Here is a 19,544-nt window from a genome sequence, read left to right on the forward strand (position 1 = left end):
GCTTATCCCCCCCCCCCCTCGAAATTTTAGATTATAAAATAAGCACAATAGATTCAACAAGTACAAACAGAGCCATAAAGTTGCTTTCCTAGCAAAACAATGTTGGCGACTACTCCAGAATCCTGACTCTTTATGTGCAAAAATTATTAGTGCAAAATACTACCCAGATATAGATATACTCAATGTAGGCCTTAAGAAGGGTTCTTCTTTTACATGGCAAAGTATTGTCGCGGGTATACAAATGTTCAAAAAGGGATGCATTTGAAGGATGGACACTGGCTCACAAATTAACAGCTGGAACCATCCTTGGATTCCAACTAGTGAATCTAGGAAGGTCATCACACCAAGAGGAACAACTATGTTGGGGAAAGTGGAAGAATTGATTGATCCGCACACTGGCCAATGGGTTGAAGCTTTTATACGTTCTGTGTTCTCACTCGTCAATGTTCACAGAATATTACAAATACCACTTCGGGTGGAAGTGATGGATGATGTTGTAGCTTGGCATAACACTCGTTCTGGTACTTTCTCGGTACGGTCGACATATTATGTCAAATTTGAACACCAATTTGGACACCATTGGAACCACAATAATGGACCAGGTAGTCACCAAGAATGTGACTCGTGGATGGAGCCTTAAGATACCAGGGAAGGTAAAACACTTTGTGTGGAAAGTGCTTCGCGGGGTACTACCGTGTCTAGGAACACTAGCTGGTAGACATATCCCAACTTCTGCACAATGCCCAAACTGTCGTATTGGGTCTGAAGATTCGCAACACTGCCTATTCACTTGCAAGCAAGCGTTGGAAGTCTGGACCCAACTAGGGTTGAAAGAGGAAATACTTAAAGCAGTTGGGGAAGTCCGATCCGGTGCTATCACCATGGATATTCTGATGAGGGGGCGATCCCCTATTGGGGAGCTTCCTATGGCAGAACTAATTGCGGTGGCGAGTTGGTACATCTGGTGGCAGCGGCGTCAGTTCGTTAAAGGAGAGGAAATCAGGCCACCGGAGTGTACTGCAGTATCTATCAAGGTGGTAGCAACAAACTTTGTCTGCGCATATACTCCAAATCGACCGGTTCAAAAGCGTGATCACAGGTGTGTTGGAAATATGCCCTAGAGGCAATAATAAATGGATTATTATTATATTTCCTTGTTCATGATAATTGTCTTTTATTCATGCTATAATTGTATTATCCGGAAATCGTAATACACGTGTGAATACATAGACCACAATACGTCCCTAGTAAGCCTCTAGTTGACTAGCTCGTTGGTCAACAGATAGTCATGGTTTCCTGACTATGGACATTAGATGTCGTTGACAACGGGATCACATCATTAGGAGAATGATGTGATGGACAAGACCCATTCCTAAGCATAGCACAAGATCGTGTAGTTCGTTTTGCTAGAGCTTTTCCAATGTCAAGTATCTCTTCCTTAGACCATGAGACCGTGTAACTCCCGGATACCGTAGGAGTGCTTTGGGTGTACCAAACGTCACAACGTAACTGGGTGACTATAAAGGTGCACTACAGGTATTTCCGAAAGTGTCTGTTGGGTTGACACGGATCGAGACTGGGATTTGTCACTCCGTGTTACGGAGAGGTATCACTGGCTCCACTCGGTAGTGCATCATCATAATGAGCTCAAAGTGACCAAGTGTCTGGTCACGGGATCATGCATTACGGTACGAGTAAAGTGACTTGCCGGTAACGAGACTGAACGAGGTATTGGGATACCGACGATCGAGTCTCGGGCAAGTAACATACCGTCTGACAAAGGGAATAGTATACGGGGTTGCTTGAACCCTCGACATCGTGGTTCATCCAATGAGATCATCGAGGAGTATGTGGGAGCCAACATGGGTATCCAGATCCCGCTGTTGGTTATTGACCGGAGAGCCGTCTCGGTCATGTCTGCATGTCTCCTGAACCCGTAGGGTCTACACACTTAAGGTTCGGTGACGCTAGGATTGTATGAATGTGAGTATGCAGCAAACCGAATGTTGTTCGGAGTCCCGGATGAGATCCCGTACGTCACGAGGAGTTCCGGAATGGTCCGGAGGTAAAGAAAACTATATAGGAAGTGCTGTTTCGGCCATCGGGAAAGTTTCGGGGTCACCCGGTATTGTACCGGGACCACCGGAAGGGTCCCGGGGGTCCACCGGGTGGGGCCACCTATCCCGGAGGGCCCCATGGGCTGAAGTGGGAGGGGAACCAGCCCCTAGTGGGCTGGTGCGCCCCCCCTTGCCCCCCCTGCGCCTAGGGTTGGAAACCCTAGGTGGGGTGGGGGGGGGGCGCACCACTTGCCTTGGGGGGCACTCCACCCCCCTTGGCCGCCGCCCCCTTGGGAGATTGCATCTCCCAGGGCCGGCGCCCCCCCTGGGGGCCTATATAAAGGAGGGCAGGGGGGAGGGCAGCCGCACCCCAAGTCTTGGCGCCTCCCTCCCCCTGCTACACCTCGTCCTCCTCCCGCAGCAGCTTGGCGAAGCCCTGCCGGAGTTCTGCTGCATCCACCACCACGCCGTCGTGCTGCTGGATCATCATCAACCTCTCCTTCCCCCTTGCTGGATCAAGACGGAGGAGACATCACGCTGACCGTACGTGTGTTGAACGCGGAGGTGCCGTCCGTTCGGCGCTAGGATCTCCGGTGATAGGATCACGACGAGAACGACTACTTCAACCCCGTTCTTTTGAACGCTTCCGCTCGCGATCTACAAAGTGGTATGTAGATGCATCTCCCCTTTCACTCGTTGCTTAGATGAACTCATAGATGGATCTTGGTGAAACCATAGGAATTTTTTTATTTTCTGCAACGTTCCCCAACAGTGGCATCATGAGCTAGGTCTATGCGTAGTTCTCTATTGCACGAGTAGAACACAAATTTGTTGTGGGCGTAGATCTTGTCAACTTGCTTGCCGCTACTAGTCTTTTCTTGCTTCAGCGGTATTGTGGGATGAAGCGGCCCGGACCGACCTTACACGTACGCTTACGTGAGACAGGTTCCACCGACTGACATGCACTAGTTGCATAAGGTGGCTAGCGGGTGTCTGTCTCTCCTACTTTAGTTGGAGCGGATTAGATGAAAAGGGTCCTTATGAAAGGTAAATAGAAGTTGACAAAATCACGTTGTGGTTATTCGTAGGTAAGAAAACATTCTTGCTAGAACTCAATTGCAGCCACGTAAAAGATGCAACAACAATTAGAGGACGTCTAACTTGTTTTTGCAACAATTGTCATGTGATGTGATATGGCGAGAAGTTGTGATGAATGATGAATGATATATTGTGATGTATGAGATCATGTTCTTGTAATAGGAATCACGACTTGCATGTCGATGAGTACGACAACCGGCAGGAGCCATAGGAGTTGTCTTTATTTTTGTATGACCTGCGTGTCATTGAAGAACGCCATGTAAATTACTTTACTTTATTGCTAAACGCGTTAGCCATAGAAGTAGAAGTAGTCGTTGGCGTGGCAACTTCATGAAGACACAATGATGGAGATCATGATGATGGAGATCATGGTGTCATGCCGGTGACGAAGATGATCATGGAGCCCCGAAGATGGAGATCAAAGGAGCTATATGATATTGGCCATATCATGTCACTATTATATAATTGCATGTGATGTTTATTATGTTTTATGCATCTTGTTTACTTAGAACGGCGGTAGTAAATAAGATGATCCCTTATAATAATTTCAAGAAAGTGTTCCCCCTAACTGTGCACCATTGCTAAAGTTCGTCGTTTCGAAGCACCACGTGATGATCGGGTGTGATAGATCCTTACGTTCACATACTGTGACGCCCGAGTAGTTACGCTACAGTAACCCTCCGCCAATGATGCCACGTCACCACGATTAATGTTGATAATCTTGCGATTGTTCAAATCCCGTTCAAAATTCAAAATTGAAATAAAGTCAAACAATAAAAGTTTTTCAAAATTTAAAACAAAAATGTTCGGGAGATGCCATATTTTACATAAGTCAATATGGTGTAATAGACACAATTTTATAAAATGCCTAAGTATTTTAAAATAAGTAAAAACAGAAAAGGAAAAGAAATAAAAGAAAGGAAAATACAAAAAAAAGGAAAAGGAAAAACTAAAACAAAAAGAAGAAGAAGAAGGGAGAAACCCCCCGCCCTTTGGGCTTCGGCCCACCAGGCCGCAAACCACCCCGCCGCCTTAACCACCCCCACTCCCCCCCCACTGGCCACCGACACCCCCCACTCCTCTCCCGCAAATATCTCCTCCCCCTCCTCTCTCCCGATCTGGATCGGGATCGAGAGGAGGCCACCGACGCGCCTCGCCGTCCCCATCACCAATCCCGCCGCCCGTCGCCCCACCCCGCCGGCGTAGAAGGCCCCCACGCCACGACCAACTTCTCGTGGCTCCCTGCCATGCTCCGACCCCCTCCCATCGCTCCCGTTCTCCGCCACTGACGCCGTCTCTCGGACCCCCCCTGCCGGACCGCCTCCTCGACCCCGCCCCGTCTCCATCGCCGACGCCCGGCTCTCCGTCCTTCGGCGGCCGGCCTCGCCCCGAGTGGATCTGGATCGGGGCAACCGACGCCCGGACCCGTCGCGCGCCATCGCCCCTCCACCCCGACGTCCCAGAGCAGCTTCGCCAGACCTCCTCGCCGGACTGCCGCCGCCTCGTCCTCTCCCTCGACGGACCTCCTCGAACCTCCCCGAGCCCTCTGCCTAGACCCCACGCTCCCGCGGTGAGCTTCTGCGCCGAACGCGCCGACCCTTGTCCCCCTTTCGACCTCGTCGACCTAGTCGCCGCCGCCCCTGTAGTTCGTCCCGCACCTCGGTGTTTCGCCCCCTGCCCGCGTGTCCCCGCGGCCCGTGCGTGCCGCGGCCGCGCCATGCCTCACTTCGGGGACGCGCTTGCCGCGCCCGCGACCTCCCGTGGCCGCGCCCGGAGTTCTGCTCCCCTGCGCCGGCTCCACTCCCTCTGCGCCCTAGCCGCACCACCGAAGCCCCCTGCTACCCGTGCCTCCCGCTCGCCGGTCCGGTCCCCACTCCGGCCACCACCCGCGGCCTCCTCCCCGCGCTAGCCCTCATCGCTGCGCCCCGCGGCCACCTCCGCTGCCTCCCTTGGCCGGCGCCTTGGCCGCCGACGCCCAGCCGCGTCGGTCCATGGCCTCTGCCTGCGGTCGGGTGCCCGTAGCGCCCGTTCGGGCCACCCCGCACCCGTCGCCCGTTATGCCCGAGGGCCTATGACATATGGGCCCGCCCCAGAACGGTTTTATAAAAAAAAAGAATTAATATATATATATATTAAATAAATAAATAATAATTAAATTAATTAATTAATTAAGGAATTAATTAAGTTAATTAATCATAATTAGATTAACCTAATTAACTAATTAGTTTAATTAAACAGTAATTAGATTAGTTAAACATTAATTAGACTAAACAGTCAATGACAAACGGGACCCACACGTTAGTTGACCAGTCAACGCCTCTGTTGACTGCTGACGTCATGCTGACGTCAGCGTGCACTGTTCTGGATAATGTTGGATTAAAATATTTAAATAAATGCTAAAAATGATTTTAATCTTTTAAAATTAATATAAAATAAACCGTAGCTCAGATGAAAAAAACTTTGTACATGAAAGTTGATCAGAACGACGAGACGAACCCGGATACGTAGCCCGTTCGTCCACCACACACCCCTAACATATCAAACCCGCAACTTTCCCCCTCCGGTTCATCTGTCAGAAAACACGAAACACCGGGAATACTTTCCCGGATGTTTTCCCCCCTTCACCGGTATCACCTACTACCGCGTTAGGGCACACCGAACATCGCATATTGCCTTGTTATATTTTGTGATGCTTTGTTTGCTCTGTATTCATTATTTCTTCCCCCTCTTCTCTCCGGTAGACTACGAGACCGACGCTGCTGTTGACCAGTTCGGCTACGGAGTTGACGACTCCTCTCTCTTGCCAGAGCAACCAGGCAAGCCCCCCCCTTGATCACCAGATATCGCCTATTCTACTCTATACTGCTTGCATTAGAGTAGTGTAGCATGTTACTGCTTTCAGTTAATCCTATACTGCTGCATAGCCTGTCCTTGCTACTATTGTTGTTACCTTTACCTGCTATCCTACTGCTTAGTATAGGATGCTAGTGTTCCATCAGTGGCCCTACACTCTTGTCCGTCTGCCATGCTATACTACTGGGCTGTGATCACTTCGGGAGGTGATCACGGGCATATACGATATACTTTACACAGTTACATTATCTGTGATACTGTTCGGAGTTGGGGGCTGAAGGGGCAGGTGGCTCCATCCCGGTAGAGGTGGGCCTGGGTTCCCGACGGCCCCCGACTGTTACTTTGTGGCGGAGCGACAGGGCAGGTTGAGACCACCTAGGAGACAGGTGGGCCTGGTCCTGTTCGGCGTTCGCGGATACTTAACACGCTTAACGAGATCTTGGTATTTGATCTGAGTCTGGCTACGAGCCTATACGCACTAACCATCTACGTGGGAGTAGTTATGGGTATCCCGACGTCGTGGTATCAGCCGAAGCACTTCGTGACGTCAGCGACTGAGCGGCGCGCGCCGGGTTGGACTGCGTTAACGCAACTTCCTTTGTAATGGAGGTTGCTAGGTCTGCTCACCGGCCGCGTACGCAACGTGCAGGTGTGCTCAGGGCGATGGGCCCAGACCCCTGCGCGCTTAGGTTTAGACCGGCGTGCTGGCCTCTCCGTTGAGCCTAGGTGGGGCTGCGACGTGTTGATCTTCCGCGGCCGGGCATGACCCAGGAAAGTGTATCCGGCCAAATGGGATCGAGCGTGTTGGGCTATGTGGTGCACCCCTGCAGGGAAGTTAATCTATTCGAATAGCCGTGATCTTCGGTAACAGGACGACTTGGAGTTGTACCTTGACCTTATGACAACTAGAACCGGATACTTAATAAAACACACCCTTCCAAGTTCCACAGACAACCCGGTGATCGCTTTTCCACAGGGCGACGAGGGGAGGATCGCCGGGTAGGATTATGCTACTGCGATGCTACTGGAGATGCTACTTGGAGATGCTACTTGGAGATGCTACTTGGGGGACTTCAATCTACTCTCTTCTACATGCTGCAAGACGGAGGCTGCCATTAGCGTAGTCTTCGACAGGATTAGCTATCCCCCTCTTATTCTGGCATTCTGCAGTTCAGTCCACCGATATGGCCCTTTACACATATACCCATGCATATGTAGTGTAGCTCCTTGCTTGCGAGTACTTTGGATGAGTACTCACGGTTGCTTTCTCCCTCTTTTCCCCTTTCCCTTCTACCTGGTTGTCGCAACCAAATGCTGGAGCCTTGGAGCCAGACGCCACCGTCGACGATGATTCCTACTACACTGGAGGTGCCTACTACTACGTGCAGGCCGCTGACGACGACCAGGAGTAGTTAGGAGGATCCCAGGCAGGAGGCCTGCGCCTCTTTCGATCTGTATCCCAGTTTGTGCTAGCCTTCTTAAGGCAAACTTGTTTAACTTCTGTCTGTACTCAGATATTGTTGCTTCCGCTGACTCGTCTATGATCGAGCACTTGTATTCGAGCCCTCGAGGCCCCTGGCTTGTATTATGATGCTTGTATGACTTATTTTATTTGTAGAGTTGTGTTGTGATATCTTCCCGTGAGTCCCTGATCTTGATCGTACACATTTGCGTGCATGATTAGTGTACGATTGAATCGGGGGCGTCACAAGTTGGTATCAGAGCCGACTGCCTGTAGGAATCCCCCTTCCAACTCCTTGGCCGAAGTCGAGTCTAGACTTTACAAAACTTTTACTAACATGGCTGTGCGGCCCATGGGCCCACGTCGCCATTGGGTGGTATTAGGATCTTTTATTCCTCATCTATACTCTGGGACTCTGATCTCTCTACTATTCGGGTTAAATGAATTTGCTAACTCTAAGATTAGGATCTCGTGATCGCATCCACCCGAAGAGCCACTTATTGCAGTGGATCGCCTGCTACATCAGAAGGTTCCGAAGATACTCTCTGATGTTCTCTCGAGACTTGTGCCCATCACTTTGGCTATTCCTGACCACCGATAAATCCGTATGGATAACTACTTACACTTGCCATTCTTACGATCATCCCCCATTGATCTTGTTATTACAAGATACCCCGAAGTTTTCTCTATTGTTCCGAGAATACTTTGTGCCTACTGCCTAGCAGTTTTTTTTTGCCACATGAATACCCTTCGAATAAATCCTCGCACTTGTCGAGTATCCGCTCATCCCCAGTTGTTCATGTGTTTCACAAAAGTCTTCAAAATAATATTCGATCTTCCGAAAATCCTTTGGGGCCTTTGGCTCTTGAAATTCTTGCTTGCTTGCATTATGGATAATCCCATAAGTCTCGTAGTCATATTGACATTCCTTGTCATTACCATTTTGAGTCTGTTGACTCAATATGTTTGCAAATACACGCAATCATCATTAATCCTTATAAATTACTTTTCCGGCTGAGCTGCCATTCTTTTTACTGGAATTGGTTCTCGACCAATCCAATTGTCTTTGATTGTACCCTACGGCTATTCAACTTATCCTCCCCTAATCAGAGCATTGCTTCTGATCCCTTGATTTGGAAATCATAATTCCTTTGCATTTGACAATTGAGTTAGTCAGTTGTTTCTATAATCTGCTTCCTCTAGTTGAGTATCGATGCTCACGTCAGATCCCTTGTGGACCACCAGATCCTTTGTTGGATTTTATCTGACAACGCCCTTCATAGTCAATAAACTTATGAGCCTTTTCTCGGATACATAATGCCTTTGGTAAATTGTATCGTCTGCTTTCTCAACCATGCTCTGCCTTCGAGCTTGAGTTAATTACTTCTAAAGATTCTGGTATATGATTCTAAGATGCCCCAATGGGTTGAACCTATGCCTTCCTTAATATGTGTGAACTCGAAAGTTTTCACGAGTCGTATTCTTCTGGTATTTTGCCAGATAAAATTTCAACGCTATAACTTCATCGAAAGCGAGAAGTGAATGAAAGGGTATGCATTGGAGAAGTGGGAGTCGACCTTGAACCTTGTGTTCATGCCCATGGACGCGATATATATCCTATCATGGAAGCTTCTTGTAACAATAACTATTTCCTTGATAACTAACATATGGTATCTGTGAATTGATCCCTTGCAACCGTGGTTCCGACCATGATTGTTCTTCTTTGATCTCATTTCTCGGACAAGTTAAAACAATTGTCTCCTATGGATCAATACACCAGTCCAACCTTTACTTTGATCTTGTGTCGAGTATTACCCCCCTGGTATCTCGAGATTATCATGGAACTGCATAACTCCTTATGAGTTCTTCATCAAGTGCTACATTCCCACTGATTCCAATTTTTCACGGGCTCTGAGTTAATAAACACTCAAAGACACCGATAACGGAACCGAGTCCGCACTACGGTTCAACAACTCTTCAGTAAGCTTCTATAAGTACGAGTTTGTACCCGATCACGCCATTCCTAGCCTGTTTGGCTATATCATTGTCGTGACGATTCTAACTGTGCTACCTGGTCCTTATTCTCGGAGCACCAATTTTCGACGATGAACTAACCTTACGTCGATCCTAATCGTCATATCAATTCGCCTTGAACAACAAGCTTGGTTTCGAGTTTGTGTCATACCTTTGGTTCCAATAACCTTTCACTTCATCATTACTTGACTTGTTGTCGTCACCGATCGATTACATCTTCATGAACTCTCGCGACAAAGGTGTCGTGATCATCAACATTCTGAGCTCATCCAGGATATCAATTGAATTCATGATGAGAAATATCATCCTTGCCCTCGATGAATTGTATTATCGTCGACCACTTTATTGCCCTCTCCCCAACACAAGCTTGTTCATGTTTGGTGTTATACCTTGAGTTCCTTGCTATCCAGCAGTTGTTCTTCTTTACCTTGGAGTATTACCATCCTTTATGTCAAGAATGTTCTGAGATTTGTTCCACCTCTTGAGAATTCTTGACATAGAAATACTTCTCAACATCACCATTCTTTCTTGGTCCCCGTGTTAATTCCAACAAGTGAACGGTGTTGTTTGGATTCTTTCCTTCTAGCAACCCTAATTTTTTTTGAAGTTAATGGTCGGAAGTTCATTCTTAGGCTATTGACTATTGAATCACCATTCTGACATTGGTCGTGCAACCCAACCCATATTTCGGGCGCACCTTTCAACCAATGTTTAATTATGTATGTTTTCCTCGAGCATATTTCCTTATATCATTTGATCTGACCAATGTTATCTCCTTGTTCACTTAATTGTGGACATCCATCTTTTGGGAATCTCGGTGAATTGCCGTTGAGTTCACCAGACACCTCCTTGTCCTCTCCTTGGGTTAATGATGGACTCCTAATAACGGAAATCACTACATAGTTCATTTCCCCGAGAATCTTACAATGTCATCTCGTCAACTTGCATTACACCTTTTCTTCCCAGATATCCTAAGTCTGAGGTATCCTGACACCAATCGGATCTGAATCTCGGTCAGATATGATGGTTGGAACATATTTCCAAGAGTTATAAGAATGGTATTTATGTGACCCGGTAAGGTGCTGTCGTGCCTAGCACACCTGGCCGGAGGCCTGGTTGTTATAGATTCCTTTCCAACAAGGTTATCCATTCTTCCATGAGGAAACTGTAAGACTTATTCTACAAGTTATTCCTGATGAATCCTTCGTGTTTCCAAAGTCTGATCTTCACCTGATGACCATGTCAATGCTATCTCGAAGCATGTCTATGGTACTCCGATTTTCAACAAGACCATTTGAAGCCCAATGCTAAATGTTTCTTGCTCAATTACCCAAACACCGTTGTATGGGCAATGTCATGAAAATTCTCTCCCCTACCTAAAGAGTTTTCTACATAATATCCTGTCATGGATATCTTGCTCTGCTTGTCCTGGGGAAGGATATACCCCTGATATACGTGTTTTAAGCACATCTTCCTTCCCGTTGTTTTGTTCAAACTTTCTTGTAAACTACTTAACCGAGCAGTGATAATCCCCTGCTTAGGTAAACACCTCGGTGTACCTTCCTGTCTGGTGTAACCCTGTTACTATTTTGATGACATTCCGGTAGCCACCGATGGACGAGAACTTTGCCTATTGGTCCGCCTCGTTCAACGAGCAGGAAATGGTTCTCTTCGTCCCTCGCCCTTGGTATCGATGTTGTTGCCGACATATCTGACAGGCTACCCTTTGACACGCCTTACTATCATGACCGTGCAAAATGTCGGCCCCCTTCCTACTTTCAACCACATGGTGGGCCCATAACCCACAGTTCCACAGGATCGAAACCTGACTCTCCTGCACCCCCTCTTCCCAAGATTGTTCCTCGCGTGCGGCCTCGTATGTAATTCACGGGCCACCGTCCCAAGTGATCTATTTTGGTAGCAGACGCAATACTCAATCTCATTGCTCTGGACCCCTTTCGCATGTTGTTTCAGACATCGAACAATGGCCTATCCGTTTGAAACTTCTCATGGTACCTTCTTACTTTACTCTCGATATTTTCTTAAGTTCAATTCGAGAGTTACTTCCTACCCCATTCCCTGAGTTATGTACCAGATAGTCAACCTAGTAAGGCCCGCCCTTCCCGAGTCTTCCCCCATATCCTTTTCGAAAGGATGATGGAGATCCCGAAGAAAGGATGACAACTTGATCATGGTGACTTGAAGCAGAGAAATGAATACATCAATGTATTGGATCGGCCTCATCGAGAAGAGCAAGCCAGAATGAGAAGAACCGCTAAATTCGTTACCAAACTTTCCCCCCTTACTCCACCGCCTAAATCTCGGGACGAGATTTCTTGTAGTGGAGGAGAATTGTGACGCCCGAGTAGTTACGCTACAGTAACCCTCCGCCAATGATGCCACGTCACCACGATTAATGTTGATAATCTTGCGATTGTTCAAATCCCGTTCAAAATTCAAAATTGAAATAAAGTCAAACAATAAAAGTTTTTCAAAATTTAAAACAAAAATGTTCGGGAGATGCCATATTTTACATAAGTCAATATGGTGTAATAGACACAATTTTATAAAATGCCTAAGTATTTTAAAATAAGTAAAAACAGAAAAGGAAAAGAAATAAAAGAAAGGAAAATACAAAAAAAAGGAAAAGGAAAAACTAAAACAAAAAAAGAAGAAGAAGGGAGAAACCCCCCGCCCTTTGGGCTTCGGCCCACCAGGCCGCAAACCACCCCCGGCCCCCGCCTTAACCACCCCCACTCCCCCCCACTGGCCACCGACACCCCCCACTCCTCTCCCGCAAATATCTCCTCCCCCTCCTCTCTCCCGATCTGGATCGGGATCGAGAGGAGGCCACCGACGCGCCTCGCCGTCCCCATCACCAATCCCGCCGCCCGTCGCCCCACCCCGCCGGCGTAGAAGGCCCCCACGCCACGGCCAACTTCTCGTGGCTCCCTGCCATGCTCCGACCCCCTCCCATCGCTGCCGTTCTCCGCCACTGACGCCGTCTCTCGGACCCCCCCCCTGCCGGACCGCCTCCTCGACCCCGCCCCGCCTCCATCGCCGACGCCCGGCTCTCCGTCCTTCGGCGGCCGGCCTCGCCCCGAGTGGATCTGGATCGGGGCAACCGACGCCCCGACCCGTCGCGCGCCATCGCCCCTCCACCCCGACGTCCCAGAGCAGCTTCGCCGGACCTCCTCGCCGGACTGCCGCCGCCTCGTCCTCTCCCTCGACGGACCTCCTCGAACCTCCCCGAGCCCTCTGCCTAGACCCCACGCTCCCGCGGTGAGCTTCTGCGCCGAACGCGCCGACCCTTGTCCCCCTTTCGACCTCGTCGACCTAGTCGCCGCCGCCCCTGTAGTTCGTCCCGCGCCTCGGTGTTTCGCCCCCTGCCCGCGTGTCCCCGCGGCCCGTGCGCGCCGCGGCCGCGCCATGCCTTACTTCGGGGACGCGCTTGCCGCGCCCGCGACCTCCCGTGGCCGCGCCCGGAGTTCTGCTCCCCTGCGCCGGCTCCACTCCCTCCGCGCCCTAGCCGCACCACCGAAGCCCCCTGCTACCCGTGCCTCCCGCTCGCCGGTCCGGTCCCCACTCCGGCCACCACCCGCGGCCTCCTCCCCGCGCTACCCCTCATCGCTGCGCCCCGCGGCCACCTTCGCTGCCTCCCTTGGCCGGCGCCTTGGCCGCCGACGCCCAGCCGCGTCGGGCCATGGCCTCTGCTGCGGTCGGGTGCCCGTAGCACCCGTTCGGGCCACCCCGCACCCGTCTCCCGTTATGCCCCAGGGCCTATGACATATGGGCCCACCCCAGAACGGTTTTATAAAAAAAAAGAATTAAAAAAATATATATTAAATAAATAAATAATAATTAAATTAATTAATTAATTAAGGAATTAATTAAGTTAATTAATCATAATTAGATTAACCTAATTAACTAATTAGTTTAATTAAACAGTAATTAGATTAGTTAAACATTAATTAGACTAAACAGTCAATGACAAACGGGACCCACACGTCAGTTGACCAGTCAACGCCTTTGTTGACTGCTGACGTCATGGTGACGTCAGCGTGCACTGTTCTGGATAATGTTGGATTAAAATATTTAAATAAATGCTAAAAATGATTTTAATCTTTTAAAATTAATATAAAATAAACCGTAGCTCAGATGAAAAAAACTTTGTACATGAAAGTTGCTCAGAACGACGAGACGAACCCGTATACGTAGCCCGTTCGTCCACCACACACCCCTAACATATCAAACCCGCAACTTTCCCCCTCCGGTTCATCTGTCAGAAAACACGAAACACCGGGAATAATTTCCCGGATGTTTCCCCCCCCTTCACCGGTATCACCTACTACCGTGTTAGGGCACACCGAACATCGCATATTGCCTTGTTATATTTTGTGATGCTTTGTTTGCTCTGTATTCATTATTTCTTCCCCCTCTTCTCTCCGGTAGACTACGAGACCGACGCTGCTGTTGACCAGTTCGGCTACGGAGTTGACGACTCCTCTCTCTTGCCAGAGCAACCAGGCAAGCCCCCCCCCTTGATCACCAGATATCACCTATTATACTCTATACTGCTTGCATTAGAGTAGTGTAACATGTTACTGCTTTCAGTTAATCCTATACTGCTGCATAGCCTGTCCTTGCTACTATTGTTGTTACCTTTACCTGCTATCCTACTGCTTAGTATAGGATGCTAGTGTTCCATCAGTGGCCCTACACTCTTGTCCGCCTGCCATGCTATACTACTGGGCTGTGATCACTTCGGGAGGTGATCACGGGCATATACGATATACTTTACACAGTTACATTATCTGTGATACTGTTCGGAGTTGGGGGCTGAAGGGGCAGGTGGCTCCATCCCGGTAGAGGTGGGCCTGGGTTCCCGACGGCCCCCGACTGTTACTTTGTGGTGGAGCGACAGGGCAGGTTGAGACCACCTAGGAGACAGGTGGGCCTGGTCCTGTTCGGCGTTCACGGATACTTAACATGCTTAACGAGATCTTGGTATTTGATCTGAGTCTGGCTACGAGCCTATATGCACTAACCATCTACGTGGGAGTAGTTATGGGTATCCCGACGTCGTGGTATCAGCCGAAGCACTTTGTGACGTCAGCGACTGAGCGGCGCGCGCCGGGTTGGACTGCGTTAACGCAACTTCCTTTGTAATGGAGGTTGCTAGGTCTGCTCACCGGCCGCGTACGCAACGTGCAGGTGTGCTCAGGGCGATGGGCCCAGACCCCTGCGCGCTTAGGTTTAGACCGGCGTGCTGGCCTCTCCGTTGAGCCTAGGTGGGGCTGCGACATGTTGATCTTCCGCGGCCGGGCATGACCCAGGAAAGTGTGTCCGGCCAAATGGGATCGAGCGTGTTGGGCTATGTGGTGCACCCCTGCAGGGAAGTTAATCTATTCGAATAGCCGTGATCTTCGGTAACAGGACGACTTGGATTTGTACCTTGACCTTATGACAACTAGAACCGGATACTTAATAAAACACACCCTTCCAAGTTCCACAAACAACCCGGTGATCGCTTTTCCACAGGGCGACGAGGGGAGGATCGCCGGGTAGGATTATGCTACTGCGATGCTACTGGAGATGCTACTTGGAGATGCTACTTGGAGATGCTACTTGGGGGACTTCAATCTACTCTCTTCTACATGCTGCAAGACGGAGGCTGCCATTAGCGTAGTCTTCGACAGGATTAGCTATCCCCCTCTTATTCTGGCATTCTGCAGTTCAGTCCACCGATATGGCCCTTTACACATATATCCATGCATATGTAGTGTAGCTCCTTGCTTGCGAGTACTTTGGATGAGTACTCACGGTTGCTTTCTCCCTCTTTTCCCCTTTCCCTTCTACCTGGTTGTCGCAACCAGATGCTGGAGCCCTGGAGCCAGACGCCACCATCGACGATGATTCCTACTACACTGGAGGTGCCTACTACTACGTGCAGGCCGCTGACGACGACCAGGAGTAGTTAGGAGGATCCCAGGCAGGAGGCCTGCGCCTCTTTCGATCTGTATCCCAGTTTGTGCTAGCCTTCTTAAGGCAAACTTGTTTAACTTCTGTCTGTACTCAGATATTGTTGCTTCCGCTGACTCGTCTATGATCGAGCACTTGTATTCGAGCCCTCGAGGCCCCTGGCTTGTATTATGATGCTTGTATGACTTATTTTATTTGTAGAGTTGTGTTGTGATATCTTCCTGTGAGTCCCTGATCTTGATCGTACACATTTGCGTGCATGATTAGTGTACGATTGAATCGGGGGCGTCACACATACAACGGGTGTAAGACAGATTTACACATGCAGAACACTTAGGGTTAACTTGACGAGCCTAGCATGTACAGACCTCGGAACACAGAGACCGAAAGGTCGAACATGAGTCGTATGGAAGATACGATCAACATGGAGATGTTCACCGATGATGACTAGTTCGTCTCACGTGATGATCGGACACGGCCTAGTCGACTCGGATCGTGTAACACTTAGATGACTAGAGGGATGTCTAATCTGAGTGGGAGTTCATTAAATAATTTGATTAGATGAACTTAATTATCATGAACTTAGTCTAAAACTTTTGCAAAATATGTCTTGTAGATCAAATGGCCAACGCTCATGTCAACATGAACTTCAACGCGTTCCTAGAGAAAACCAAGCTGAAAGATGATGGCAGCAACTATTCGGACTGGGTCCAGAACCTGAGGATCATCCTCATAGCAGCCAAGAAAGATTATGTCCTAGATGCACCGCTAGGTGAAGCACCCATCCCAGAAAACCAAGACATTATGAACACTTGGCAATCGCGTGCTGATGATTACTCCCTCGTTCAGTGCGGCATGCTTTACAACTTAGAACCGGGGCTCCAAAAGCGTTTTGAGAAGCACGGAGCATATGAGATGTTCGAGGAGCTGAAAATGGTTTTCCAAGCTCATGCCCGGGTCGAGAGATATGAAGTCTCCGACAAGTTCTATAGTTGTAAGATGGAGGAAAACAGTTCTGTCAGTGAGCACATACTCAAAATGTCTGGGTTGCACAACTGCCTGTCCCAGTTGGAGATCAACCTCCCGGAAGAGGCGATCATTGACAGAATCCTTCAGTCGCTCCCACCGAGCTACAAGAGCTTTGTATTGAACTACAATAGGCAGGGGATGGTGAAGACCATTCCTGAAGTATTCTCAATGCTGAAGTCAGCAGAGGTTGAAATCAAGAAAGAACATCAAGTGTTGATGGTCAATAAGACCACTAAGTTCAAGAAGGGCAATGGTAAGAAGAACTTCAAGAAGGACGGCAAAGATGTTGCCGCGCCCGGTAAGCCAGTTGCCGGGAAGAAGTCAAAGAATGGACCCAAGCCTGAGACTGAGTGCTTTTATTGCAAGGGGAAGGGTCACTGGAAGCGGAACTGCCCAAAATACTTAGCAGACAAGAAGGCCGGCAACACTAAAGATATATTTGATATACATGTAATTGATGTGTACCTTACCAGTACTTGTAGTAACTCCTGGGTATTTGATATCGGTGTCGTTGCTCACATTTGTAACTCACAGCAGGAGCTGCGGAATAAGCGGAGACTGGCGAAGGACGAGGTGACGATGCGCGTCGGGAATGATTCCAAGGTCGATATGATCACCGTCGGCACGCTACCTCTACATTTACCTATGGGATTAGTTTTAAACCTCAATAATTGTTATTTAGTGCCAAGTTTGAGCATGAACATTGTATCTGGATCTCGTTTGATACGAGATGGCTACTCATTTAAATCCGAGAATAATGGTTATTCTATTTATATGAGAGATATGTTTTATGGTCATGCCCCGATGGTCAATGGTTTATTCTTAATGAATCTCGAACGTAATGTTACACATATTCATAGTGTGAATACCAAAAGATGTAAAGTTGATAACGATAGTCCCACATACTTGTGGCACTGCCGCCTTGGTCACATTGGTGTCAAGCGCATGAAGAAGCTCCATGCTGATGGACTTTTAGAGTCTCTAGATTATGAATCATTTGACACATGCGAACCATGCCTCATGGGCAAAATGACCAAGACCCCGTTCTCCGGAACAATGGAGCGAGCAACCAACTTGTTGGAAATCATACATACCGATGTGTGCGGTCCAATGAGCGTTGAGGCTCGCGGAGGATATCATTATGTTCTCACTCTCACTGATGACTTGAGTAGATATGGGTATGTCTACTTGATGAAACACAAGTCTGAGACCTTTGAAAAGTTCAAGGAATTTCAGAATGAAGTAGAGAATCAACGTGACCGAAAGATAAAGTTCTTACGATCGGATCAGTGGAGGAGAATATTTAAGTCACGAATTTGGTACACACTTAAGAAAATGTGGAATCGTTTCACAACTCACGCCGCCTGGAACACCTCAGCGTAACGGTGTGTCCGAACGTCGTAATCGCACTCTATTGGATATGGTGCGATCTATGATGTCTCTTACCGATTTACCGCTATCATTTTGGGGATATGCTCTAGAGACAGCTACATTCACTTTAAATAGGGCACCGTCTAAATCCGTTGAGACGACACCGTATGAATTATGGTTTGGGAAGAAACCTAAGCTGTCGTTTCTAAAAGTTTGGGGATGCGATGCTTATGTCAAGAAACTTCAACCTGAAAAGCTCGAACCCAAGTCGGAAAAATGCGTCTTCATAGGATACCCTAAGGAAACCATTGGGTATACCTTCTACTTAAGATCCGAGGGCAAGATCTTTGTTGCCAAGAACGGATCCTTTCTGGAAAAAGAGTTTCTCTCGAAAGGAGTAAGTGGGAGGAAAGTAGAACTCGATGAAGTACTACCTCTTGAACCGGAAAGTAGTGCAGCTCAGGAAAACGTTCCTGTGGTGCCTACACCGACTGCAGAGGAAATTAATGATGATGATCAAGGTACTTCTGATCAAGTTGCTACTGAACTTCGTAGGTCCACAAGGACACGTTCCACACCAGAGTGGTATGGCAACCCTGTCCTGGAAATCATGTTGTTAGACAACGGTGAACCTTCGAACTATGAAGAAGCGATGGCGGGCCCAGATTCCAACAAATGGCTAGAAGCCATGAAATCCGAGATAGAATCCATGTATGAAAACAAAGTATGGACTTTGACTGACTTGCCCGATGATCGGCGAGCGATAGAAAACAAATGGATCTTTAAGAAGAAGACGGACGCGGATGGTAATGTCACCATCTATAAAGCTCGACTTGTCGCTAAGGGTTATCGGCAAGTTCAAGGGATTGACTACGATGAGACTTTCTCTCCCGTAGCGAAGCTTAAGTCCGTCCGAATCATGTTAGCAATTGCCGCATACTATGATTATGAGATATGGCAGATGGACGTCAAAATGGCATTCCTTAACGGGCATCTTAAGGAAGAACTGTATATGATGCAACCGGAGGGTTTTGTTGATCCTAAGAATGCTAACAAAGTATGCAAGCTCCAGCGATCCATTTATGGGCTGGTGCAAGCATCTCGGAGTTGGAACATTCGCTTTGATGAGATGATCAAAGCGTTTGGGTTTATGCAAACTTATGGAGAAGCCTGCGTTTACAAGAAAGTGAGTGGGAGCTCTGTAGCATTTCTCATATTATATGTAGATGACATACTTTTGATGGGAAATGATATAGAATTCTTGGACAGCATTAAGGCCTACTTGAATAAGTGTTTTTCAATGAAGGACCTTGGAGAAGCTGCTTACATATTAGGCATCAAGATCTATAGGGATAGATCGAGACGCCTCATAGGTCTTTCACAAAGCACATACCTTGATAAGATTTTGAAGAAGTTCAAAATGGAACAGTCCAAGAAAGGGTTCTTGCCTGTACTGCAAGGTGTGAGATTGAGCTCGGCTCAATGCCCGACCATGGCAAAAGATAAAGAAGAGATGAGCGTCATCCCCTGTGCCTCAGCCATAGGATCTATTATGTATGCCATGCTGTGTACCAGACCTGATGTAAACCTTGCCATAAGTTTGGTAGGAAGGTACCAAAGTAATCCCGGCAAGGAACACTGGACAGCGGTCAAGAATA

The sequence above is a fragment of the Triticum aestivum genome, chromosome 5B (genome assembly GCF_018294505.1).
Source record: "Triticum aestivum cultivar Chinese Spring chromosome 5B, IWGSC CS RefSeq v2.1, whole genome shotgun sequence".
Lineage (NCBI taxonomy): Eukaryota > Viridiplantae > Streptophyta > Magnoliopsida > Poales > Poaceae > Triticum > Triticum aestivum.